Genomic DNA, 25,299 nt, shown 5'->3' with positions numbered 1-25,299 from the left:
ACGAATAGAATATGAGGACACATTCTTCCTTCAAATAACATATTAAATTTGACTCTAACATGTGTTTTCTATGATTTACGAATTGAACTATCTAAATTCAGTAAATTTTTTACAACGGGCATTAAGTAAGACGACATTTCATAATGCACATAAATATATGGCTTCTTCAAATGAAATTTCATATAATCAATTATCATGACTTCTAGTGCATAAACTAATTCAAAGTTTAACTCTTTCTTCATTAGTGATTTAAAATAAACAATTCTCAAGATAATTCTATTCTTATTCTATAAATATATAATAAACTATTTCTCGATTAAGGGCCTACCTCTGAAATTCGACGCCAAAACTGATGTTCAACACTAATTCTTCTTCTAAATCTGACCGCTACACTTCTAGATTTCCAATGCTTTTCTTTCTCTATGTTCTACAATTCATTTTGTTGTGTTCTTTTCATCTCCATTCTATGTTCTATCATCTCTATTCTTTATTCTCAGATCTCTATTCTCTATTCTCTATTCTTTCATCTATATTTTCTGCATATTTCTCCCTCGTGTCTTCTCCTTCAAAACCAACAGTCTATATATATAGTGACCAATCTAAATTAATTCCTATTTTCGAGCCACTCTCTCTCATAGTGGTGGACTGATTTATTGGTATATAAGTGACACCACACATTGTTTAACTGCAACATCACAGTCCTAAATGGTTTCAAACACTTATGTGTTCTCCATGCAATGCTATTCATTGTGACACCAAACTGCTCAAGCCGCTAAGTTCATTATTACTGGTGTTATTACATGGGCTAGGCAATTGCTTAGTCAATATTACTGTCGACTCCTACTGCTATCAATGCAATTTTTTAGCTTCCCATACACCACCATTGGTATGCGGATTAGTTTGCATGCCATGCGATGCTTATTCTAACGGTTCTAACCACGTTGATCAGTTTGTATTCACCCTGCAGTCCGTGTTCATCTTAAACACTAAGTTTTATTTGCAGCATGGTCAATTTACTCATCGACTCCTACATGCAAGGTGTTTAGTTACGTAGGATAGTCCCCGTGGTGCCCACGTTTCACACACACAGAGTCCTTATTTCATTCGAACTTAATGAGTTTGACATGGTGTTTAGTCGATATTAATATTGTTCTCCCAATGCAAATTGTTTTCTACGAGTCTTAGTGATTTTCCAAATCTTAATGACATGCCAAGTCTTAGTGGTGGTTACAACACTTCAAGTTCACTCCATTTATGTCGACTTCCCTATAACATGCAATCCACCAATATCCCAAGCAAGTTGATATTTATATGTCGACATATATATATATATAAACAATGAATTTACATAAAACAAAATAATTTAATTTCATAAATATATTTACATATACAATAATAACGTACATATTTATAGGTATATGATCAAAGTATTATTCGAACTCATATACATATATAATACGTGTGTGTGTGTGTGTGTATATATATATATATATATATATATATATATATATATATATATATATATATATAGCGTGTGTGTGTGTGTGTGTGTGTGTGTGTGTGTGTGTGTGTGTGTGACTATCTAGAAATCACAAAGTAGAAATATAAGCACGATATGAAATTTATACATTATCCGCACACAAAATGCACATTCAAACATCCAAATACATGTATAATCATTTTTTTTAATAATTAACTTTAAAAATCAATCTTTCTTCAAATTAAAGAAATGTTGATGAAAACTACTTATACCAAATTCATTATTCAAACAAACATTCAAATAAAGTCATTTAAATCATCTATCTTTGCAAGATGCAGATTATAAATTCTAATGTGGTGTGTGAGATTCCATCTATTCTAACGAAGTCCAAGAGCTAAAACAATTCTACTTGAACCATGTTCTCGCCTTCATTTGCGTTCACCTATTCTTGCATTCACTTGCACTCAATTGCTCATTAGCAACGACGATCCCAATTCATAATAAAAACAATATTGATCATTCAATTGCATTTACATAAATAACGTAATGCAGATCCTTTCATCGCATAGAATTTTCCTATTTCATTATCATCTATTTCACTAAAAATTCCATTTCCATTTCATTTTAATTTCATAAATGAAATATAAGCATTATTTTCCTAATAAATAATTACAAATAAATATGGTTCATGACAACAATCAATTTCAAATTGCACAACAAATGGCTTAGATGCCAAAAAATAATCAAAGAAAGATGATTGTTAAATTGAAGGGGTTGGAACACCTACCCCAACAATAGGGGGGTGCAAGGGGACATTTGTGATCCCCCATAGAGGGGTCGAGGGGTGAAGTCCTCTAAGGAGGATTTTTTTCTTTTATAAGCAAAAAGATAAAGGAAAATTACAAAAAAAATGACTTGAGATAGATTGATTATACCTTAGGTAGATGTTGATTTATAGAGAAAATTCACCTTAAAATAGAATGTATTAGCCTATTTGGAAACAAAATTTCCTACTTGCCAAATATACACTTTTTCCCAAGCACAAAGCAGATTTGCCTTTGTGGTCACAAGTTCACCCGAACTTGTCTGCACATGGTCACTTATCGCATTTTCCTAAGTAGGGTCACATTCATCCAAATTTCTATGTGTTCATCTTTTTGGAGCGGATTCACTCAAAGTTTAGCATATTAGCTCAAGGTTTAGAGAATTTTCTTGAGTTTTCACAGATTCACCCGTTCCTTATCAAGTTCACCAAGTAAGTTTAGAGTATACTCAATCGAGTTTTGTCAATTCATCTTCTTGGGCAGTGAATTCAATCAAGGGCAATGGTGGCAGTCCTTAGGCAAGTTTGCCCAACTAAATGCAAATTTGACCCTACATAGAGTGAATTTGATCAATTTTCAAAAGCCAGTTAAGTCCATTTTTTTACCTCACAAGTCCACCTCTACACGTGCAAGTTTCCTTATTTATCTACAAATTTTCCTTTGCCTCTAACAAATCCACCATTATATATGTGAATCCACCCAAACCAAGATGTATCTACCTAACCATGACCTAGAGATGTGAAAAGCTAGAAAACTATATAAAAAGTTAGCTTAGACCCATAACATGGATCCCACCGGGCATGCCAAAAAAAGGTGCATAAATCGTACTCAATAAGAATAAGAATTACAATTAAACCCAAACAAACATGAAATTAAACAAACACTCAAATAAGGCATGATAAATCAAACCAACATAGAATTTCACCAAATTGCATTATGTTAGACTCCTCATTGCATAGATTTGGCCAATATGGTTATTTGGATATGCGCTCACTTGAAATTTTGGCAACATAAGGGTGCTTAAAGACATAGGAGTGAGGTAGATGAAAATGGCTAAGTTATGGATATATATTGTGGAATAAAATGGATGAAGGGTCAAGATTACTTGATGAAGATCAAGGGTGAAAGATGACTTGGTCCTCTCACCTCATGTGATGGTGCCAAGTGGCACCATGAGGTGAGGACACATGGGAATTTAAAATTCCCATTTATGAAAAAGAGGAGGATTGGAGGAGAATAATGGAATTAAAATTTCCTTTTGGGTACTCGAGGAAGCAAGATCCATGCATCTAGGTACATGACATCTTCTCCAAATGGGGGTGCATTTAAGGTTGAGTGTGAGGGATGAGATTGTGTGGGGATTTGAAGTGGTTCAACCCCACTTAATTAGGATTAGGGAGTGTGCAACTAATTAGGGAGATACTAGCTAAAGGTAAGAGGTAAGTAAAATTGATGGAGGATGTGCCAAGTGAGGACGATAATTAATAAATAGGATTTATTTATTTAATTTTTGGAAGAAGGGGATAAGGGTAAGGGTAAAGGACTTAGGAAAAGTAAAAGAAAGTAGATAATATTAATTAAATAATAAGATATTATTTAATTAATATAAATGATAAAAAATTAGATGAAAGAGAGGTAAATTGATTAAATGTGGTCAATTTTAGGTGTCTAAAATTGCCCACTTACCAATAATTGATGCCCCCTTTGTAGCTAATAAAACTTGTAGGGATTGGGATGCTTCATCCTTTTCAACTGTGACTTTTCCGCCATTTCTTCGAATGTTAGATTCTCAGTGCTACCACTATATATGATGACCTTGCAACATTTACCCCTAGACCTGCATATGGTTTAGACAAAATTTCTCCTTTGTGCTAGTTCTTCCTTTTTGGCTTTAAAAAGATTCTTATCAACATTAGAGACTCTCCATCTATAGGATCTTCTCCACATTCAAGTGAATCTACACTTTCTTTCTCATCTTAGGCCCCATGAATTTTGACTTCTTTACCTTTATTTCTACTCCATTGTATTTGAGGACATTCAAACAACATATGCCCAGTTCCTCTACATCAGTAACATCTACTAGTGAATCCTCTTCCAAAATTTCCTCTTCCTTGTGAATAATCACCTATCTCTCTAGAATAAATTTCCCTTCATCTCATTTCTTGAGTGTAAGAATTCATTTGAGAAGTGCTACCCTCTTCGTGTTTCATGGTATAACCTCTCTCATTGCTAGACATCGTCTACCATGAGAATTCCTTCCCCATTCTCTTGAATTATTTTACTAGTAACTATTCAACTCCTCTTTTATCTTCAAGGCATACTAGAATGGTTCTTCTACTATTTTCAATCTTATAAAAAATATTTAATTTTGAATGGACAAGCATGAACCACTTACATACCTCGACTTCGTCAACACCATCTTCCACGAGACTACTCTAATACTCACTTGATAGAATTATTCTATATAGTCTTTGACACTAGTCTCTATTTCTTTCAAATTCTACAACTTCCTAAATAGACTCAATATTAGAATATTGTAATGTTTCTTTAATGGTCATCTTTTTCATCTTAGTCGTCTTTAGTTAGTTTCTATTTTCAACTTCAGTTTACAATTGTTTCTTTTAGAAACATCATCTCTTGTAAATTCTTTATATAGAGCACTCTCTCTCTCTCTCTCTCTCTCTCTCTCTCTCTCTCTCTCTCTCTCTCTCTCTCTCTCTCTCTCTCTCTCTCTCTCTCTCTCTCTCTCTCTCTCTCTCTCTCTCTTGTTAAATAACATCAAATATTTTAACATGGTATTAGAGCAGGCCAATGGGATTTCATAAAATTTGGTGATTTTTTTTTCAAAAAATTGTTTTTTTCGGTTTTTTATAAATTGTTGGAGGTTTTGTTCAAATCTTTACAGAATTTCGTGGGCACTTTTGGAGCTATAAATTGGAATTTTTGTGGGTTTGTGGTCCTGTGTTCATGGGTAGTTTGGGTGCTACGTTTGAAGATCATGGAAGTTTCCTTCTATTTTTTTGTGCCCATGGGTTTCTGGTTTTTGTTCACGACTGTGGTGTTTCAGATCTCCAACTCGCATTTATATTTTGCATCTCGCGACCTAGGGTTTCAAATCCTATGTACCTGCGATATAGGGCTTCATGGAGTCGGGCCTTGTTTGATGTTTTCATCTCCCTGCAACAATGTGACTAGAGCACGCAATTTGCCTCTTTGTTTAGTCACCTGGAGATGTTCTGATGGGTTTATTAATTTTTTTTGATGGATTTTAATAATTTTTTCCCTTAAAAATTCTAGGAGGGTTTTAATAATTTTTATCCTAAATTTTTTTTTCTGTTTGGTTTATAATTTTTTGCCTTAAAAATTATTCTATAAGGTTTATAATTTTCTCCTAAAAAACTATTGTAAGGGTTTTTTCAATTTTTGCCTCAAAAATCGTGTTGGATTTTGCTTGATTTTATCCTCAAAAATCATGGGTACAGGTGTTCCTGTCTTAGGGTTTTTACCATTTTTTCCAAAACAAAAACGATGCTTTGTAAACTTTAGTTTCTTGGTTTGGCGATTTTTTCCTCAAAAGTCGTGGCTTCTTGCAGTCTATTTTGGGGCATCATTCTCATTTGCAAAAGTTTGTGGACGATTTGTGTTATCCAAAAGTTCTCCAAATTTTGGGAGGGTTAGTGGCAAGCTCATCTTAATGACATCTCAATGATAGGGTCAGTGGTAGGCTCATGCGTAAAACATTCTGAGAAGAAGGGGGCAACCTTCTTTGTTTTTCTCTGGGTAGTTAGAACGATGAACATTAAGGGAGGGTTTTAGAATATGGTAATGTTTCTTTAATGGTCGTCTTAGTCATCTTAGTCGTCTTTAGTTAGTTTCTATTTTCAGATTTAGTTTACGATTGTTTCTTTTAGAAACATCGTCTCTTGTAAATTATTTATATAGAGCTCTATCTCTCTATTGAATTTAATATCATCGAATATTTTAACACTCAAGTGATAATATACCAACAATAATCTGACCTTCATTTTGGTTATCATTATATCCCACAACTTGATATATTCTTTTCCTCTTCTTTGTTGTCCTGTTTGCAAGTGAACCCACCATAGAAACACACGCCCTTTCATTTTAGTACATGCATACTTCACCTTTCCACATCTTGAATTCCTTCAAAATCAAAGTACTCCATTCTCAATATTCAGTCTACAAGTTCTTTGGGATTTAAACTTATTATTATAACTAGGAGGGTCAATATTTGAATTATTGTTATAACTAGTTATTGCCTTCAAGAACCTTTCTTTAAATTGGTTAATTTCACCTTTGTTTGCTCCATTTTCTCCCTCTATCACTTCTTCATCATCGTCAATGACATCCTCAATGCGTACCCCTCTTATTTGTGTTTCTTATATTGCATTTAGCCTTGTTGTTATCCCTCTCAACATTTCCACATCTTCTAGATCACGAACTCATAGTGCTCCTCTTTGACGATGTACTCTATGTGTCATGTCTTGTTCAAATCCTTTTTGGTTGCAGGTTCTCTATCTTATCTTTCCACAAAAAAAATTCACTAGGACTTCTTCTCCTGACTTTGAATCACAAAAATGGCTATGTGCATCTACTTTCTCTTCAGAACAACTTGCTCTAATACAACTTGGTGTAGCTAGGATTGGGGCTTCTTGCCAGGTACCCCAATCATGCAACTCTATCAACATCAATCACAAAAAATGTATTACAATAGGAAAACTTGTGGTTTTTTAAATTTATGCAACTTTAGGAGTACAAAAAAATTCAATGTTATTTACTTATAGCCCTTCAAACTTTTGTTCACTATTTTGAGGTTCTCTCTTTGAGTTTGTCGGCCCTACAACTATTGATTTTCTTCCCTTTGTACTCCAGAGTGTGGAAGTTCAACCATTCGATAAGGAGTTCAATAGCTTTATAAAATGGCCCAATGACATCTCAACACATGTCTCTATATAACAGGTCAACCATTTTATTTTCTTCTTCCATTCAGCTTCCACATGGTTTTGATTCGTTTATGTTGTTTTTATCCCTTCAATGAGCACATGACCATTGTTGGGGGTTCATTAGAAACTCCAACCTTTTTAATTTGTCAAGGTTTTAGCTCTCATGCTCTCATGCAACCTTCTCCCTTTGTTGAGATCTCAATCCTAAAGGTTTCATTCTTTGTCACGACCCTTCAATCTTAGTCGGGTTGGGGTTTCAACCTCCCTTGAAACCTTGTCTATAATAATGCTTAAGGAATTTTGCTTATCTTCATTGAAGGTTACCGCACAAATGTGAACCAAGAATGCTTTGCCACATCGGATGTTCCTATAGTATTACGAACTTTGAAGAAGAATAATGAATGAATAATAATCTAGGATTGAACTAGGAATAGGAATTATTGGGTGTTCCCAGAATTCTTTGAATCAACTAAACCCCCAACCCAAATATTTATCAGAGCTTATGAAGCAAATAAGAACTCCTTAAAAAATAAAGTAAGTGATGGAAACTTCATCTTGAAACATCGCTCACCTTTACATGTGGTATCTTCTGACAGAGCTTTTAGTGGGAACTAAAACTTATCAATGGTTCTTGGGGTTCCCAAAAATTATCATTTCTCCAACTCATCACAACTTAGTAAAATAATTACCAATTTCTGCCAAACTTGTGTTGTAATAATTGCCAGCATCCCCCTTCGGATTTAGGACATTGACTAACAGCCTCCCATGGATCTATTTATCTCTCTAGAGTTTGTATCGGGTGTTAACAAGTCGATCTTTTGGTGTAACAACAAATGTTTTCCAATAATTGGTATAGCCGAGTCACGGGTTCAAATCGCCTCAAGTGACACTGAGTGGAGGATTGTTGGACTAATCACCAGCATCCCCCTTTCAATTTGGGACATGGAGTAACAACTTTCCATGGATCCATTTATCTCTAGAGTTTGTATCAGACACTAACAGGTTGACATTTTGGCATAACAACAAATGTGTTCCAACAACTCAAACCATAGATACTATTTTGGCTACCCTACAAGGTGGAGTCCTTACTTTGCAAAGAAAAGGAATCTATTGGTAATTTCAGTATGAACTGACACAATTGGTGGTTCCACTTGTTTTAGGAATAACTGAGTTTTCGATTAGTTTTTGATGAGGCCTAAACCTTTGATTGACCATTACTTAGTCATTTTTGTTCCAAATTTTGCCAAATTTGAACATTGTGTACCCATAGGATTTTTGACAAGATAAACTGCTTACTTGCCCAAACTTCAATCAAAATTTCCTCCAACAACTCATAAAAAATCAGCAACAAAAGCAAGGAAAACAAGAATTAGAAATAAGAATTCTTTTTGGGTGACATAGATTGCTCATGAACACCAAATGCTCCTACATCGCATATGGTCAAACAAAAAGAGTTAAAAAGGTGTTAGGGGTTTTATTGAGGATGTGTTGCATGGATTAGCAATATAAGTAGGAAATACCTACCATTGGTTGAGTTTTCTTATAATAATTCATATCATTCTACAATTAAAATGGCTCCTTTGGAAGCATTGTTGGCAACGAGTGTCAAACTCCTAATAAATGAGATAAACTAGAAGATAGGATTAGCCTTTAGTTAGAAGTGTTATAAAAAATGAAAGAGAAAGTTAATTAGAAAGAGATTAGCAAAAGAAAATGATAGGAAAAAAGCTATATTGAGGTCAAATGTATTCTACAACTATTCTCAGTGGGACATAAAGTACTTATAATAGTAAAAGGTATTGGGCCATTCGACGTCCTAGAAGTAATCAGCTTGTTTGGTTACATAATAGCTTTATCTCATATGCATGATGTGTTTCATATGTCCTACTTGAAATGTATGTTTTTTTTTTTTTATATTCACTATCGTGGAATCTGGAGGTGTCCTCGCCGAAGCGAGACTAATCCCCTAGTGTGTACGACCCGCTCACAAGGTAGCAACACACACAGAGTTAACACAGTCGGGGACTCGAACTCAAGACCATGGGGAGCATACCCATGCCTTAAGTTGCAATCCATGACTGGGCGAGCTAGGGTTGAAGCCCGAAATGTATGTTTTTGGCTTTAATCATGTTCTTGATTGGAATTCTCTTTAGGTTTAGGATCCATGAGTGGTCATAGTTAGGCCTCTCAGAGTGCTCAAGGTTCACAAGCTTTGCTTGGATAACAAATAGATTACTTAGTGCAAGGTCCAGTAGGATCAATATTCTAAGGACAATGGCACTTAAGAGGACTATAAAAAAATTTATTGAAGATTTTCTCATTTATTTAAATAATCTTTGCATAAGAGAAAAACTTTGCTTTTGTTTTTACTCAATGATATACTTAATCATCAAGGTCGGCGACCTTTAAAAGGGTGGAGATGTCACATCTTGTTTTTGATTAGTAAAGCAACATTAACTAGGGCACTGACCCTTAACATAATAAAAAACTATCAACAGAAAACAAACAACATCAAGAGAAATGATGTTGGCAAAAGAATAACCGCCCATAGGCAGTTAGAAACAAACACAGTCAGACAAGCAAGGAATGCTATCCAACTAGAGAACAAAAAAAGACCCCCCTCAAGGGGGGGGATGAAACACCCAAACCCCAATGAGGGGGGGTTTTGGGCACGGGAGAAGACTTTCCCTTCCGCCTGCAAGAAACCACAGTCCAAGCAATGTTGTCATTAGGTCCATCAAAAGAGAGATCAATCGGGAGAGGCCTCGCAAGGTTACAATCAATGGTGTCAACAAGGTGTTACAACAGAGCAGCAAAAGGTTGTTGTAGAGCCGCAACAGGCTGTGACGAAACAACAACAACAGAAGTAGATCCAACAACAGAAGAACGTGGCTGCAAAACAAGAGAAACAAAAGTGGGGACTTAAGGAGATGAGGCCACAAAAGGGGCAATAGGAGGATTGGTAGCCATGAGGGGCACAACATCGACATCATCCTCATGAGAGGAGCCAGTAGATATAGAGTCGAGAGCATTGATAGTTAAGTGATCAATAATAACATTCTTCCACTAGGTAGAAACACCTGTGGCGTGAAATAGAGGAGTCTGAAGCAAGATGACCAGTAGAAAAGCATCTCCTGCAGCGGAAGGGGAGGCCTTCAAAATCCAACAGTTGTGACCAAGGCCTATCCCCCACCATAAGAACCACATCTCTCGGGAGAGGAGAGGAGATGTCAGTGTCCACAAGAATGCGGACAAAGGCAGTGTGGTCCATTGAGGGCGTATCTTCATCGACCTTCAAGAAACGACCAATAGAGTTATTGATAGCCTCATAACAAGAGTGTTCCCAAAAATGAAGAGGGAGATTGATGAGGAGGACCCAAACTAGACGCACATTAAGTGGTTCAATGAGAGGGTTAAAAGAAGTTATCCAAGGCTTAATAGAGAAGGAGTACACGCCCCAAGCCCATAGCATGCCCAAGACCAAATCCCAGTCAGCAAAAGATGTAAAGGAAGTGATAAAAAAGCCTTTAGCACAAGGGAAAAACTCAAACTTCTTGTTTTGAGTCACATCCTGTTTTGAGTCCCTTGAACTACGCTATATTTTTGTTTGTGTTTTGTTTATGATGCCAAACTTGTTTTATGAACAAATATGTTACGATAATGATGATTTAGCTTTATATCAATTTGATATGTTCATGTGAATTTTACAAGCATGGAATGATTAATGATATGATTTGATAAAGTACCTCATTAGTTTGATGTGAAAATCCATAGTCATCACAAGACTAAGAACACACACACGCACACATTGTTATTATATGATAGTAATCAATGGATCTTTCCTTTCAATTGTTTGATTGATGTGTACTTGCCTATTTTTATCTTATGAGTTGAATAATCACAAAATATTGTGTAATATACTCATTTTCCATGATCGTTGTCCTATGTGTTTGTTTTTGTTAGAATACTATGTTGAAAAGGGTAAGTGTTGTTATTGCTTGAGGAAATTAGCATACTCTTTCCATTTAAGAAAAATATCTTTGTTTGTTTGATCTAAGTATACTGATATAAGTATATATTTGAAAAAATATTTATATACTCTAATTTTAGAATTTGTTAGCTCAAATTGAGATAATTATTGAAATAAAAATAATTCTAATAAATTCATATATATAAACACAACAAAGTGGCAAAGAGGTATGTAATATGTGGGAATATGCTAAACAATTTGGACGAAATATTGAATTCTATTTACTATTTGCATCCCCCACACTATATAGGTAGGGCTATAATTTGGTGGGCAAGGTTGGGCCTCAACACTAATTATAGTGGGGGTATTGTAACCAAACTAGCCAACCCCTACCCTAGGGATGGGCTATAACGTCTCTACTCCTCCCAGAACCTTGTGTCATGGGGTGGGTGGGGGGTAGATTAGAGAGGGGTTGTTGTAGTAGTGACTACGTAGGTGGTTAGCCCCTATCCCTTACTATATAGCCACCTAAGCCAAAATCAAGTTGAGGGTTGTGCCTATATATACACAGTGGATCATAGTTGTGTTGATACCATCGAGGGTGGTAATAAATTAAGAGTACTTTGGAATCAATTGAGATGTTTATTGAACATATAACTCCATAGAGTGGAGAGTTAAGTGGTGGGTTAAAATTTACTTCACACTATGGGAAGTAAAGAGCATCTTGATTGTTCTCTAAAACAAAGGTAGTATGAAGGATCTTGATAGGCATGCAGAAAAAGATGAAAAATAATAAGGGCCAAGAAAGAAAGAAAGAAAGGGAAGGAAGAAAAAGAAGAGCGGGTCGATGGTAGAGAGGTAGAGAACTCTAAAAAAGAAAAAGAAAACACAGAGGAAGCTTAGAATCTTGGTATGTATCATACCATTTAAACATAACTAGTAATTACGAAAAAGGAATTTCTTTGGAAAGTGTTTTATGAAGAAAATTATATATGCATTCTTTGTTTTATTCAGAGTATTTAATTTAATCTTTGATCATTGACGAGGTTGGTTGCTTCATAAGCCTCTTGGCTTGTTTGAGACTTTGTTTATTTAGCCTTTAAAATTTGTTACATAACAATAACGATGTTAGTCGATTTTAAAAAGCCGTTCAACTCTGTTTGACAAAGATAACAGTGTTGTTTCTTATTGTTAAACCATACAACTAGTCTTAGTAAGTGACAATATTGTGTTAATATATATAGCCTTTTGGCTCTGTTACAATTATAGTAGTATTGTGTTTGCATTTATAGCCTCTCATATTTGTTACAACTATAAGTGAATAATTATAGCCTCTCGTCTTTGTCACAACTATGATAGTATTGTGTTAATATTTATAGCCTCTTGACTTTGTCACAACTATGATAGTATTGTGAGCCTCTTGACTTGTCACAAAACCATGTGATATGTTACTTTAAGTTAAAAAGTCTTTCAGCCTTGTCTATTACTTATGATTGTGTAGAGAATGTTAGTAAGCCCTTTTAGCTTTGCCAATGGTAAGTTTGTGTGTAAGTCACCAAACTTTTGTTGGGTTATATTGAAGTCATTTTGACAATCTTATTAATAACTTGACTTATTTAATGATATAATGGTTACACTTGGTCTTGTGAATACTCAACCATTCCACTGGTCACATAAAACAAAGTATGCGGAGACATGGACCAGCTAGGACTCGAACCTAGGACCTTCCATACGCTACTGGAGTGCTCTACCATTGAGCTACTGGCCCCTCTTGGACTAGTTCATCATCAGTCCGGGTGTGGCTTATTTTCAACACCAACACCCCCCCTTAAGCCACACCTCTCGTGTGCTTGGGGCTCCTAGCTTGGACCTGGCTCTGATACCATGTCGAGACATGGACCAGCTAGGACTCTAACCTTGGACCTTCCATACGCTGCTAGAGTGCTCTACCATTGAGCTACTGGCCCCTCTTGGACCAGTCCATCGTCGGTCCGGGCGTGGCTTATTTTCAACACCAACAGTTTGCCCTTTGCCTTATAGTTGATCAATTGTTTCTCATTTTATGTAAAACCTACTTAGATGTATATAAAGAAGAGGTTGGAGTAGGAAAGGTATCATGTGGTATTCATTGAAATTGTTCCAATCAATATTTTTCAATATACTATAGTATGCAATTATGGTAAAAAAATTATTCATGCTTGTAACTTGTGAGATATTTTGCAATCACTACCTTGTTTTCAATTGATGATAGTTATATTGTAATCCTCATGAAGTACATTTGTGACTTGGTGACTATGCTCCGTTTGTTTTTGTTTTGTAATGATTATGAAATCAATAGAGGTTGTGGGTCTAAAGATCATATTTCTACAAAATTTATTATGCTATAGTAAATTAATGTAGTACTTATACGATTACATATGTATATCAAATGCATATACATACTAGAGTGAGTACCTTTTTTTATGTATTATTGTTGGACAAGAACTTGAAATGTATGTATGCATGTATGTATTGTGAGAGTGTTTAAATATGATCAAATAATTATATGAACTTATGTATTTGAACATGTGTGGTACGAAAATTGAAAAGAAAGGACTAGGCTCATAAAATACTATAAGTAAAGGATATTTGGTAATTATGTGATATAATGAATATTTATATGAGAATTGATTGTCAAACCATATTGTCAATAAACATTTTGAGAAAGAGGCTTGTCAACATACAACACATGTTATTTGAAATGTGAATATATCTTATTGAAATTTTGACCAAATTTATGCAAAATCATTGCTTGCATTGTGAGTTCACAATGTCTAATGCTACAATTTAGTCAAATATACCATACTTAGCTATAATGTATCTAGAGTTGTATGATAGATTGTTTGTATTTAGTACACAATAATAACTCTTAGATGACATGATTACCTTGGAGTTTCCCTAGATATGTTACTTTCATGAAAGGTAGGGTCATTTCCAAATGAAAGGCGTGTAGAGGACCATGAGTTTGTAATCGTAGGAAATACTTACGACATTATTTTATTACTTTGCGTATATTGTACTTCACACTAATATGATGTTTGAATAATGTTGTAATGTCCTATTTTTGAAAAGATGTCAATTCTTGATGAAAGGCTATGTAATCTTGATAAAAAGAAATGATGTTATACTATTTAGCAAAACATGTTGATGTACTTATTTTTTAAGAATATGTGGATGTTGATTAGAATTAAAAAATTGGTGTATTGTAGATGATTATAATCATTTATCTTATGTTGCTACATATTTTATTACTCTAGCATCAATTATTTATTAATAAGAGAAAGTGTACTTCTAATTTGAAAACTGATAGGTTCATTACACTTGTGTAATTGGTTGATACTATCATTCCCATTGTATGACATTGGTTAGTGTCATGATTGCAACATTCATGCTTATTATATGCCTTGTGTAAGAGATGGTTTTCAGACATACCCATTTTGTTTTGTGTGCATTTGTATGATTGCTTGATTGATTGCCTCAAAGTCTAAAGGTGTGGGCCTAAAGGTCCAAAATGATTAGGTGAAGATGGTTGCTATTAAGGCCAATCAAACCTTTGGTAGTGTTAATTGGAGAACATGCAAGATTTTGTAGTTCTTGCTTGTATCTCTTTATTGTCACAATGTTGGAAAATGTATATATGAGAACATTTGTAACCTACTAATTCAAGTTGTTTAAATGGTATGGATTGTCTTTCTAATCGTATGTAAACTTTGAGATTGGAAAATCAAATTGTATTTTGTATTGATCATCTTTGGGGTGAAAATAGTATCTTATTTTGTAATAGAATCATATGATGTGTAAAATCCTAAATTTAGGATGTATACGCTAGGTTTACATTTAAGTTGAATGAAACTTATGTGTTAGCTATTATATTTTCATTATTCATACTATGTTAAGTTAAAACCATTAATAGAATGATTGTCATAAACAACTTTGAATGAGGAGTTACGATTATTTATGGGTGTTTCTTATTGCATTGTAAATAAATGGAAACTTGCTTGTGAATAATAGTACATTTGGGTAAACATGAATTATGGAATTTGTGGATTTTAAGCGTGTTATATTGAAGCTTAGTAATGTTAAAACTCAATGGTACAAAATATTTTAAAACACTTACAATGGAAAAGCTATTACAAGTTTAGTGTTAGACCTTATTAGCTTGCATTGGCTTGGCCATGCACTAGCCCTTAGACTTTGAACAGTGTCCTCTTTTAAAGGTTGAAATTTAGTTTTCAAGAGCAAATGTGATAGTAGACTCATTAAAGAGCCCTTTGACATTTTCAACTTCAAATTTCGAATCTCTAGGAAACTCACTATTCATTAGAGGCCTTTAGCACTATTTTGAATTGTCTATCTTGCCAAGGGATGATTATGGGATAGACCAAGTGAGTTTGGGATCATTTGGGCAGTTCTAAATTGGCAACATGGACGGTCTTGAGATGGTGGATAATAATAGACTTTTTCTATAAAGTTTCTTAAAGAAAAGTTGGCCATTGGGGTTTGTGTTGTCTATCTATCAACTTGGTTTCATGGTGTTACATGTTCCTTGTTTTTTATTCTTCATTTCATGTCACAATTGTGTCTTGGGAGGAAATGAAGAATCTCTTGCAAGATTAAGTGGAGTTTGAGTCCCCCACCATGCAACCTTCTTGTTAGACATTGCTTATGGTTCTGAGGTTGTTTCCACATTGTTTTGCATGTGTGGTTTTGTCTTGATTTGTTTGAGGGATGAAATAATGCTCAAGTTTCCTTGGAATAGAAAATGGAGGTTCATTCTCATTCTATTCCTACCTATTTGTGATATGTCACATTAGGGTCAAGTACCCTATTATTGTGGTTAGAGGAAACTCTATCATCTCATATGGTGGTTGTGATGAAATTGTCACATGACAATGTTAAGTCTTTTGCTCATGTAGTCATACTCCGTGCATTGACATTGTGTTCTATGAGTGTTGTTACATTATGTCACAATATCTCTAGTGTGTAGGTGTGCATTATGTGATGTTTGTATCATGATTGCATTGCAAAAGGATTGTCGATCCATTCATTAAACGTTAATGTCTTAAGCACATTATAATCGATGTTGTTTATTAATATCTCCAACCTTAGTGGAAGTAGAAAATATAGTTTTGAAATGCATTAGTAATTAAATGCTTATTGAGTTATAACTTGTGGATGTGACACCTTGGTAGTCACATTATGATTCAAAAGGGCATGAACTTGCACAACTATGTTATGCAGAGATTTCCTCCTTTACTTGTAATAAAGGCAAGTCGGATTTCATATTTCAATGAGAGAACTGTCAGCGCTATCTCAAGCACGATGCTATTTATAAACCAGATATACAAGAGAAACACAAATTGAGTTGGCTTGCTATATGTAGTTTGAATGTATCCTCCTCATTCTTGACCAAGTAAAACACCCCTCCTAGAATTGGCGTACAAAGCAAGAAAAATATTTTAATGTTCTAGAAGTAAGGATCTTTGACAAAACAGATTTTTACTGGTAGAGGGCAAGTGCAACGAAGATTTGCATAGATGATTTTTGCTACCCTACTCACCTCTAACATTTTGGGCAGGCAATGTTAGAAAAAAGTGGTCCACAAATCAGAATAAACTTGATTTTGAGTCCGACGTAATGTAATGCTCACATATTTGAACGTGAATAAAAATATTTACTAAGGCTTGCAATTCAATACCACACTAGAAGGCTAAATTTTGTGGTGGCCGTTGAGAAAACCAAACTTGAACTCGTGTTAATTGCAACTAGGGAATTGTCTATGTTGTCCATTGATCCAGATGCAATCCAAGTAATTATTGGTCATGTCACGGCAGTTTATTTTCATCATTGTTTTCAAAAGGGAGATAAAAATGAATAGAGTGCACCAAATTTGCCATTGTAAATGTTAAAAAGTCAACTATGTGAAAGTAAAGTAATCATGGATGAAATAGCATAATTATGTCAGCTAGAGACTTCGTTGACAACACTCCAGGTACATCTTGTGCAAAGGATTTTGTAAATATTTTTTTATTACTGTTGCCCATTATTTTTCCTCTATTATCTTTGGATTTCACTCTTTAAAATTTGAAATGCTTTTTCTAATATTTCAGGCAGCGTAGATTTCATTTTGAAGCTCTTCATATCCAGTTTACTCAAAAGTTGGCACATGCTCTGCTCTTCTGGCAGATGATGCACTGTAGTATATGAAAAAAAGTGCACTTACACAAGACAAGAAATATAGTTTATTGTAAGCACATCTCCCAGAAGCAAGTGCAGCAGGTTTCACAAATTGTAGGATTTGAAAAATTTAGAATAGGTGCCAGAAATTTGCGCAGAACAACTCCAGATACCTTTATCCTCAAATCTCAGATGCAAGAAATCCATCATAAATATGCACCAAATGGACAAAAGCTAATAGAAAGGTTGTGGGCACGAAGTTCTTCTGAACACTTAAAAACCCAAACTACAAGAAGGTATATACTCTGCAACCAGTCCTGGAAGGATATTAAAAGTAGAAGCTTCTCTTCAAACCATCAAGATGAAGTTCACTGTCCAAAACATTATAATAAGGCTTGCTTTTCTTGCTAATATTATGATATAGTTTCAGTCCAATGATTAGCATTGATTCTCTCGTTATTCTCCAGCACAAGAGTTCCTAGTTTCTTATTGTATGGTTTAAAAACATCACTCGCATCTTACTAGTCCGAGAGTTGCCTAGATAGGAGTTAGTCTACTATTAACTCCTGTGGTAAATATCAAATATTAGATAGTACAGTCAAGGTAAATATCAAAGAGATCCATACACAAGCAATACAGAAAAAAATAGTATGATTTATATCTTACCTCATATTTAGTAACAGTGATGGACAAGAATGCAGTGTTTCTTGTAAACGAAAATGAAATGCCATAGACTCCTGATTGCATCCTAAATGTCAACTTTGCCTATACTGTATAAAAATAATTGTCTTTCAGAATTGAACAATTACTAAACCTATTTAGTTCACTTGTGTTTATAAGTATTACAAATCATGAAGCACCCATGTTGCCCTAGATTAAACAATATTGCCTTGATTTACATCCAGATTTCCTTGCCAGATTCTTCAGAAATGATGTGTAAACCATGCAGATTGAGAGCATCCCAGCCCCACCACATAGCTTTGAAATTACTCGTGTCTTCACTTTCTTACAGTGTCCTTCAATTGAAGCATTGTAAATAATATCATCTGCCACCAAGCCTCTTTCAATAATTGTCTTCAACAGCACAATTACCTTCTGTGGCAGAACTTCCTTGCACCTCACAAGGTCCTTTGATAAGTGAATTTCTATGGATCACTCCTGATACATCACCAGGTTCCTTCAACATACTGCATAATATGCTGTAAGCATCCAAATGCCAATAACCCAGCTTGATACTTCTCATAACTATCTTGATTTTGCAGAATCCAACAATTAAGATGGTACAAGTCATCATTTTAGTTCCTTATCTTGCTATTCTTGAAGACTCCATAGATAAGAGCATTGTGTTCAACAACATTAAGTTCCTTTACTGCAGATTTTCATCATGAAGTTTAAGGTATCTTAAAATGGTGTCTACCTTGCATTATATATCAAATGTTGTAAAAAATGACCTATCTGGAACCAAGGTCCTTCCTTTTATTCTTCAAACAATTTGCATGCTTACTGTTAGCTGCCTTCCTTGTAAAGCCTATCAATCAAAACACTGCCAACCGCAAAATCAGGCCTAGTATCCCGTGTCCCAATTACAAACAAAGCTCATAAACATCACATTTGTGGCCCTTCTTACAATGCCTTTTAATTAGGCTATTTAAAGCTACCAAACTAAGAACATTTTTCCCTATATTTCCTTAAACAAAACAATTGTTTATCTTGTCTTGTTCTCAGTACAGACAAAACAAATGAATGATTGTATTAAGTATATATGTTGTTAAGGACACCATTATCTAGCATTTCATTATAGAATATCTATGCTGCAAAAGAAGAACCCAAATTTAAAAAGGATAATAAATATAGAATTGGAGGATGGCAAATAATGCACAAATTTGAAATATTTAAACCACCTTAAAGACTGAATGGCATCACAGTTGACATGGCATCACAGTTGACATTCATCAGAATATATAAACGGCAGGGTACCTTAAAAACAAAAGCAGCTGGATGATGGCCCTTCTTGAGATTATGACTTGTAGCACAGACCATGCTTGAGGAACTTCCTGACCTGGAATATAAGGCAACTTATCATTTCAGTCTCTAAGATAATCCTTTGGCCTATAAACATGAAAACATCTAGCATGCAACAGGCACTTAAATCTATTCTGAATATTACTTGTATGACACGATCAGCAGTCAAACTGTGAGGGATGTTATGAGGAAAAAATCATCTGGATCCTTTCTTCAACACCATGCAGAGATTTTGCCCTAGTTTTGCATACTTTTAATTTGTAAGTACGGTAGGATAGGAAGAGAACCTGGCAGAGTCTTATTCATCACTCTCCTCCAGAATAACGCATAAGTCGCACATTCATGTTGAAAGTGCACATTGATGTAGTCATTCACAAAAGGTGTTGCAGTCATGCCAAGTAATGAGTTTATATTATATAATGTGAAAAAGGAGCTTGTGCAAGAAGCAGTGAAAATGAATAAAATAATTCAAGTACACTTAGAATCTTGTATAAATTAATCACAAACATTGAATCAAGAAAAAGTAAGGTGCAGATTCAAAAAGCAAATTGGAATATTATTTACCTTTCTTGTTTCCCAGCTTTACTCACTTAATGGCGAACTAACATTTAAGTTTGTGAACAACTTATAGTCCTCTTTCTGCATAAACATTTTACACTCAAATCAAGGACTACAAGCTTAAAATCCCAGCTCTACATGAAATTTGGTCACCATATATATTTCTTGCTTGTAAAGGCATTTACATGAACTCAATAAGAATGAAAATAACCAGCCACAAAGAAAAATAGAAAAGACATATACCATCAAGCTCTGTATTGGCAAATGAATCTAGGTCATATTGAGTCCTGACAAATGAAACTATTCAAAATGCATGCTTATGCTTATTTTGAAAATGCCCTCAGTACAAAACATTCAAGTTATCCTTTGCAGTCAACAAAATGCAGTAGAACAAGCATTTTGTATTATGCATGACAGTAAGAAGATTTTGCTTTAACTTTCCTAATGTCCTATGAGAGTGCTTTAATCCATCTATAATTGCTGTCACACATTTAGCTTTACAAGCTTCTTATACATATAATCATGATTGAAAAACTCATAATTGGCAATAACTTGCCAAACCCAAAAAATTTCAAAAACGTACACTCAACAAGAACTAAGTGAATTTTGATTTTCTAAAGATTAAAAAACACAAGTTTGTAAAAATATTCTTCAAGAACATGCATACTATTGAATTTATTGAATCTATTACTGATTTCCTTCATAGACCAAAAAATGAGTTCAATACAAATCAACTTCAAGTTTCATTATAAATAAAAAAGACAAATTATATTTTTTTTATTTATGTTGAGAGAACTAAGCAACCTCTAATCACTTCTGCAACTTGTTGGTATTGGGAGAATGAATCAAAGGTGCATGAAATAATTGACCTCTATTGGCAAAGAGTCAAGGATTGAGGAGTATCCATTATGCCAAAATTGCCTAGGGCACAATATCAATCTCATCCCTTTAAAGATCACGAGCTTCGCACTTGGAAAGACTTGATCCTTGGTGGACACTTCAAGTCGTTCACAACTTCACCAATAGACCAAGAGTCACTTGATTCAAATTATAATTTCAATATTTATAATCTAAAAATTTCTTCTACAATCAACACTCAAAAAATGTTGTCGTTGTGTGGGTATCCTCAAACTAGATGATAGTGCTATAGATTCTTGTTGAAGATCAACATCATCCTCGATAGGAACCTTAGGGATATGATCATAATATCAATATGATGAAACCCTCACTAATGGCTCCCTTTCTGCCTCCTCGAATGTTGCTACTTCCACTTTCCATTCCATTGCCATCCTCTCCAAAGTAATAATATCATCAACAATGAACAACATATCCACATCCTCCACAATCCAATCTAAATATAGGTTGACATCGTCAAGGTCAAGTGCCTCATGTGTCTTTGTAATGTCCCCTTCCTAAGCTACTGACAGCTTGGAGACCGTTAGCCTATTCTATAGGTTCTCGTAGGCTAATGTGGTTTGTTTAGGGAACTCCTTGGGTCTTGGAGACCTCCAGTTCAGCCTATATGGCTTTCTAGGTGTTGCTTTGAGCTTACGCCATTAGAAGAGTGTTGTGACCTTTTTCACACATTGCCCCGCAACCTTCCGACATTAGTATTGCCAAGTTTGTCAGTTTTGAATGGTTTGAATTTTGAAAGTCACGAGTCAGTTTGAGCAAGCCATGGTTAGAACAGAGTCTAGGCACCGTCAGAAGTCCTAGAAAGGCCAAAGGACAAAGATTGCAATTGATTTGAGTGGATTTGGACAACTTTCTATTTTTGGAAAGTTTTGCTTTTTTGCTTTTTCCTATTTTTTAGGAAGTTTCGTTTTGGGCATTTTGAGCGCCATCCCCGAAGTGGCTATTTTTAGAAAGTTTTTCCTATTTTTTAGGGATGCTTTCTTTTTCTATTTTGGGAAAGGGGATCTAGGATTTGCACTACCGAAACTGAGATGCATTGAAAATGATCATCAAATTCCTCCAATTGATAAAAAAAAGCCAACTTCCTAAATTTTAGGGATCCTGAGGAATTCGATGGATAAATGGAAGGTGGTTTTCAAATTTCAAGATGATCTGACAAGAATTGCACAAGTTATGAAGATTTTGGATCTGATTTCCACGAAGATCATCTCTCTCCAAGTCCGCTCACCTTGGGGAATCAAGATCACTCAACTCCGCCCTCATGGTGCATGAAATTCACCAAGTCCGCCTTGACTTGGTCTCGACCTAAATGAAGTCCGCCCAAGTGTATGGTTCCTGACATTGATGAAGTCCTCCCTTTATCACTTGCAACATAGAATAAATCACATGAAGTCCGCCTTGCCTTGAAAAAAGTGATCAGCAAGGAAAGAAGTTCTTCAAGTCTGCCTTAGGAAGAAAGAGAGCAAAGTCCGCCCTATGCTGCAGATGAAAGGTTCCTAAGTGAATTGAACTCCGCCCAAAGTAATGAGTGAAGTGCAAAGATCAGATCAAGTCCGCCCAAAGGTGAAGGAAGTAGCATGTGGGAGAAGTGCAAAGGTTTGAGCAAGCCCTCCTAAGATGCATAAGATAAACAAAGTACGCCTTGAAGCTAGATAGGAGTGGCATGAACTCAACAAAGTCCACCCTATGAAGAGGTTGAGTGCATAAGATGAACAAAGTCCGCCCTAGCATGATATGTGGTGCACAAACTCAACAAAGTCCACCTTCCTACTTGGGAAAGAAACTTACAAAGTCTGCCCTTGATTGGATATGAAGCAAGAAAATGGTGCACAAACTTAACCAAGTCCGCCCAAGAATGAAATCAATGAAGTCCGCCCTCATGAGGAACTTGTTGAATTTGGAATAAAGGAATATTCCCATATGATGTCAGCAAAGATCTTGATCAAGTTCAAACTAAGGCAAATTTAGAAAGTTTTTCAACATGGAAATTTGAAGATTAAGTTCGATTTGCAGACTGAAATTCATAATAGAAACTTTCATTTTAGAAATCAGAATTTTCTTAAGTGATTCAACTCAACTCAAAATTCAAAATAGAAAGTTTCTTAAGGGATCAAGTCAGACTCAAAATGAAGACAAAAGTTGCCTTTAAAGGACTAAGTTCAACTGAGCATCAAAATTGGAAACTTTTTAAGTGATTCAAATCGAGCTCATTAACTGAATGTCCAAGTTCGATGCATGAAGGACAAATTAGAAACAAATTTTAGAAGATCTTCTGTGAAGAATTCGAACTCCAATACAAATACAATTCATTCTTTCATTTTCTCACATGAAGTTCAAATTTTGGATAGCAAGTGGAGAGAGTTTCTAAGAGGTTTTATGCAGGCGAAGGACATTTTGAGAGAATTTTTAAGAGTTTTGCAGGTTGAAAGAAGATTTCAAGAGAATTTCAAGTATAAGTCTGAGTTTTCAACCATTTTCCACGAGTTTGCACACAGATTTTGGAAGAAACTTGATTGATTGGAGGGCAAATTCATTAATTTTGAGTTAAACTTCTGATTTTACCTCCTTGGAAGCTTCTTTTCCCTTCTTCCTCATTCTTCCAAAGGTGAAAATGGATTCTACGGGCAGAGTATTGGGTTCTCAACCTGGTTTTTCTTCAAAGTTTTAAAAAGAAAGAATGATTCCAACAGATTATCCTTCTCTTCTTTCTCATTTTCTGCCTTGTGAACAAGTCAGTATGATCTCAATCAAGTTGTCTTGGACTTAGTTCTGATTTTCGATTGAAATCAGACAAGCAGCTTCCTGAGTTTGGTCATATTCAAGGGATTTTCTAGAGATTTCCAGAATATCCAAGTGTTGAAAAACCCCATTTTAAGGCTAAGTATTGGAGAAAGAGTGAAAATCATGATATAAGCTATCAAACCATCAAAATTCACGCTCAAAATGAGGATTCTAAATTAATTTTCTTTTGGTTTTACAGGTCATAAATAGCAGCTGAAGGCGGGATCATCCCAGAAAACACAAATGGAGTTTCGAGCCAAATTCAGAATTGAAGACAGGACCACGAGCAAGTTTCATCCGAGCATAAAGATGGCCAAATTTTGGCTAAGTATGGGAGAAGCTATTTCATTGAAAACTCCAAATTCCTCCATTGTGGTGAAGGCATAGAGAAGTTCTCCAAATTCAAGGCACTTAAAAAATTTCAAGATATCAAGAAAGAAAGATCCTCAGACTTGGTGAAGATATGGAAAAGTTAAAGAAATTTCCGACTTCTTGAAGGATTTCATCTCCTAGAGAATTAAAGACAAGCTCCCAATTAGAATCAGATGGTGACAAGAAGAATCAAATTTCCATACTCAGAAAATTTCTTGACACAAATTGGAGAATTCAGAGAGGACATCCAATGCATTGAGGTGGCGCCTCCTCATCTTCCAACCAATCAGATTGTTCCAAGTTGACATGTCCAGGTTCAATGAACCTGACTTATCCACAGAAGCTTGTAGAGGGCACACTTCACAATGCAACAACCTTCTATTTTTATTGTTGGTTCATATTTAGCAAGAATTCATATTTAGCAAGAAGGACAAGTGTCCCCAAATGTAATTTTCTCATTGGTTGAGGGGCAGTTAGTTGTAACAAACCCTAATTAGGCTTTTGTTTATTCGATCTAGGCCCTTGATCGCTGTTCGATCTTGGCCATTCAAAACTTTTGGACTCCTATATAAGGTTGCCTCCTCTCATTTGGAGAGTGTGAGGTTTTTTGAAATATTGTTGCAAGAAGGTCATTTTGGATAATACATTACTTGTGTGCTTTCTCTTAAGGCCTTGTAATCTCTTTTATCTGAATGATTAGCAAGGTTTTCAATTTACTCAACATATTAGTTAGAATTTATTTTACGTTGTTAGATGAATGAAAGATCTGATAAGTATTCGTTTATGGTGTATCTATGCTCATACTTTTGGTGAATGGATGATTTTCATTCAATGTGCAAAGTTAGTCTGAGCTTTCCATTTTGTGTATGCTTAAACTTCCGATCATAAGCACGTCCCTTGAAGATTGCATCCACTTTGTGTAAGTTGTCTTAAGTGAGGCGGAACAAAGTGTGGTTTATTGAGTTCATCGAATCAATACCGTCTTTGGAATTCATAGGAGTAGAGTAGACTTCTAAACCCTTATCCTTTTTTTTAAAGTCTAAACCCCGAAAACCCAAAAAGAGAGAAAGAGAGAGAGCTTTAATTGACAAATTCATCTAAGTGAGGTGGAACAAAGTGTGGTTTATTGAGTTCACCGAATCAATACCGTCTTTGGAATTCATAGGAGTAGAGTAGACTTCTAAACCCTTATCCTTT

The 25,299-nt window shown here is 35.1% G+C and overlaps 1 protein-coding gene across 2 annotated transcripts in view; it reads right to left on the bottom strand.

Moving 5' to 3' along the window:
• Window positions 1-18,195: 18,195 nt before the first annotated feature.
• Window positions 18,196-25,299, bottom strand: part of LOC131051179 (pentatricopeptide repeat-containing protein At5g16860) — a 43,466-nt gene continuing 36,362 nt past the window's right edge. Inside the window, exons 4-6 of one of the 2 annotated variants that reach the window (XM_057985569.2) lie at window positions 19,764-20,115; window positions 19,432-19,513; window positions 18,196-19,265 (exon numbers count right to left, since the gene is read on the bottom strand). The gene's annotated coding sequence lies outside the window, so the exon portion shown is untranslated. The remainder of the gene's footprint in view (window positions 19,266-19,431; window positions 19,514-19,763; window positions 20,116-25,299) is intronic. The other variant, XM_057985568.2, reaches the window with a different exon arrangement.

Source organism: Cryptomeria japonica, chromosome 3 (assembly GCF_030272615.1).
Source record: "Cryptomeria japonica chromosome 3, Sugi_1.0, whole genome shotgun sequence".
In the NCBI taxonomy this organism is placed as follows: domain Eukaryota; kingdom Viridiplantae; phylum Streptophyta; class Pinopsida; order Cupressales; family Cupressaceae; genus Cryptomeria; species Cryptomeria japonica.
Note: the sequence above shows the minus strand (reverse complement) of the source record. Positions and strands in the feature narration are given on the sequence as shown.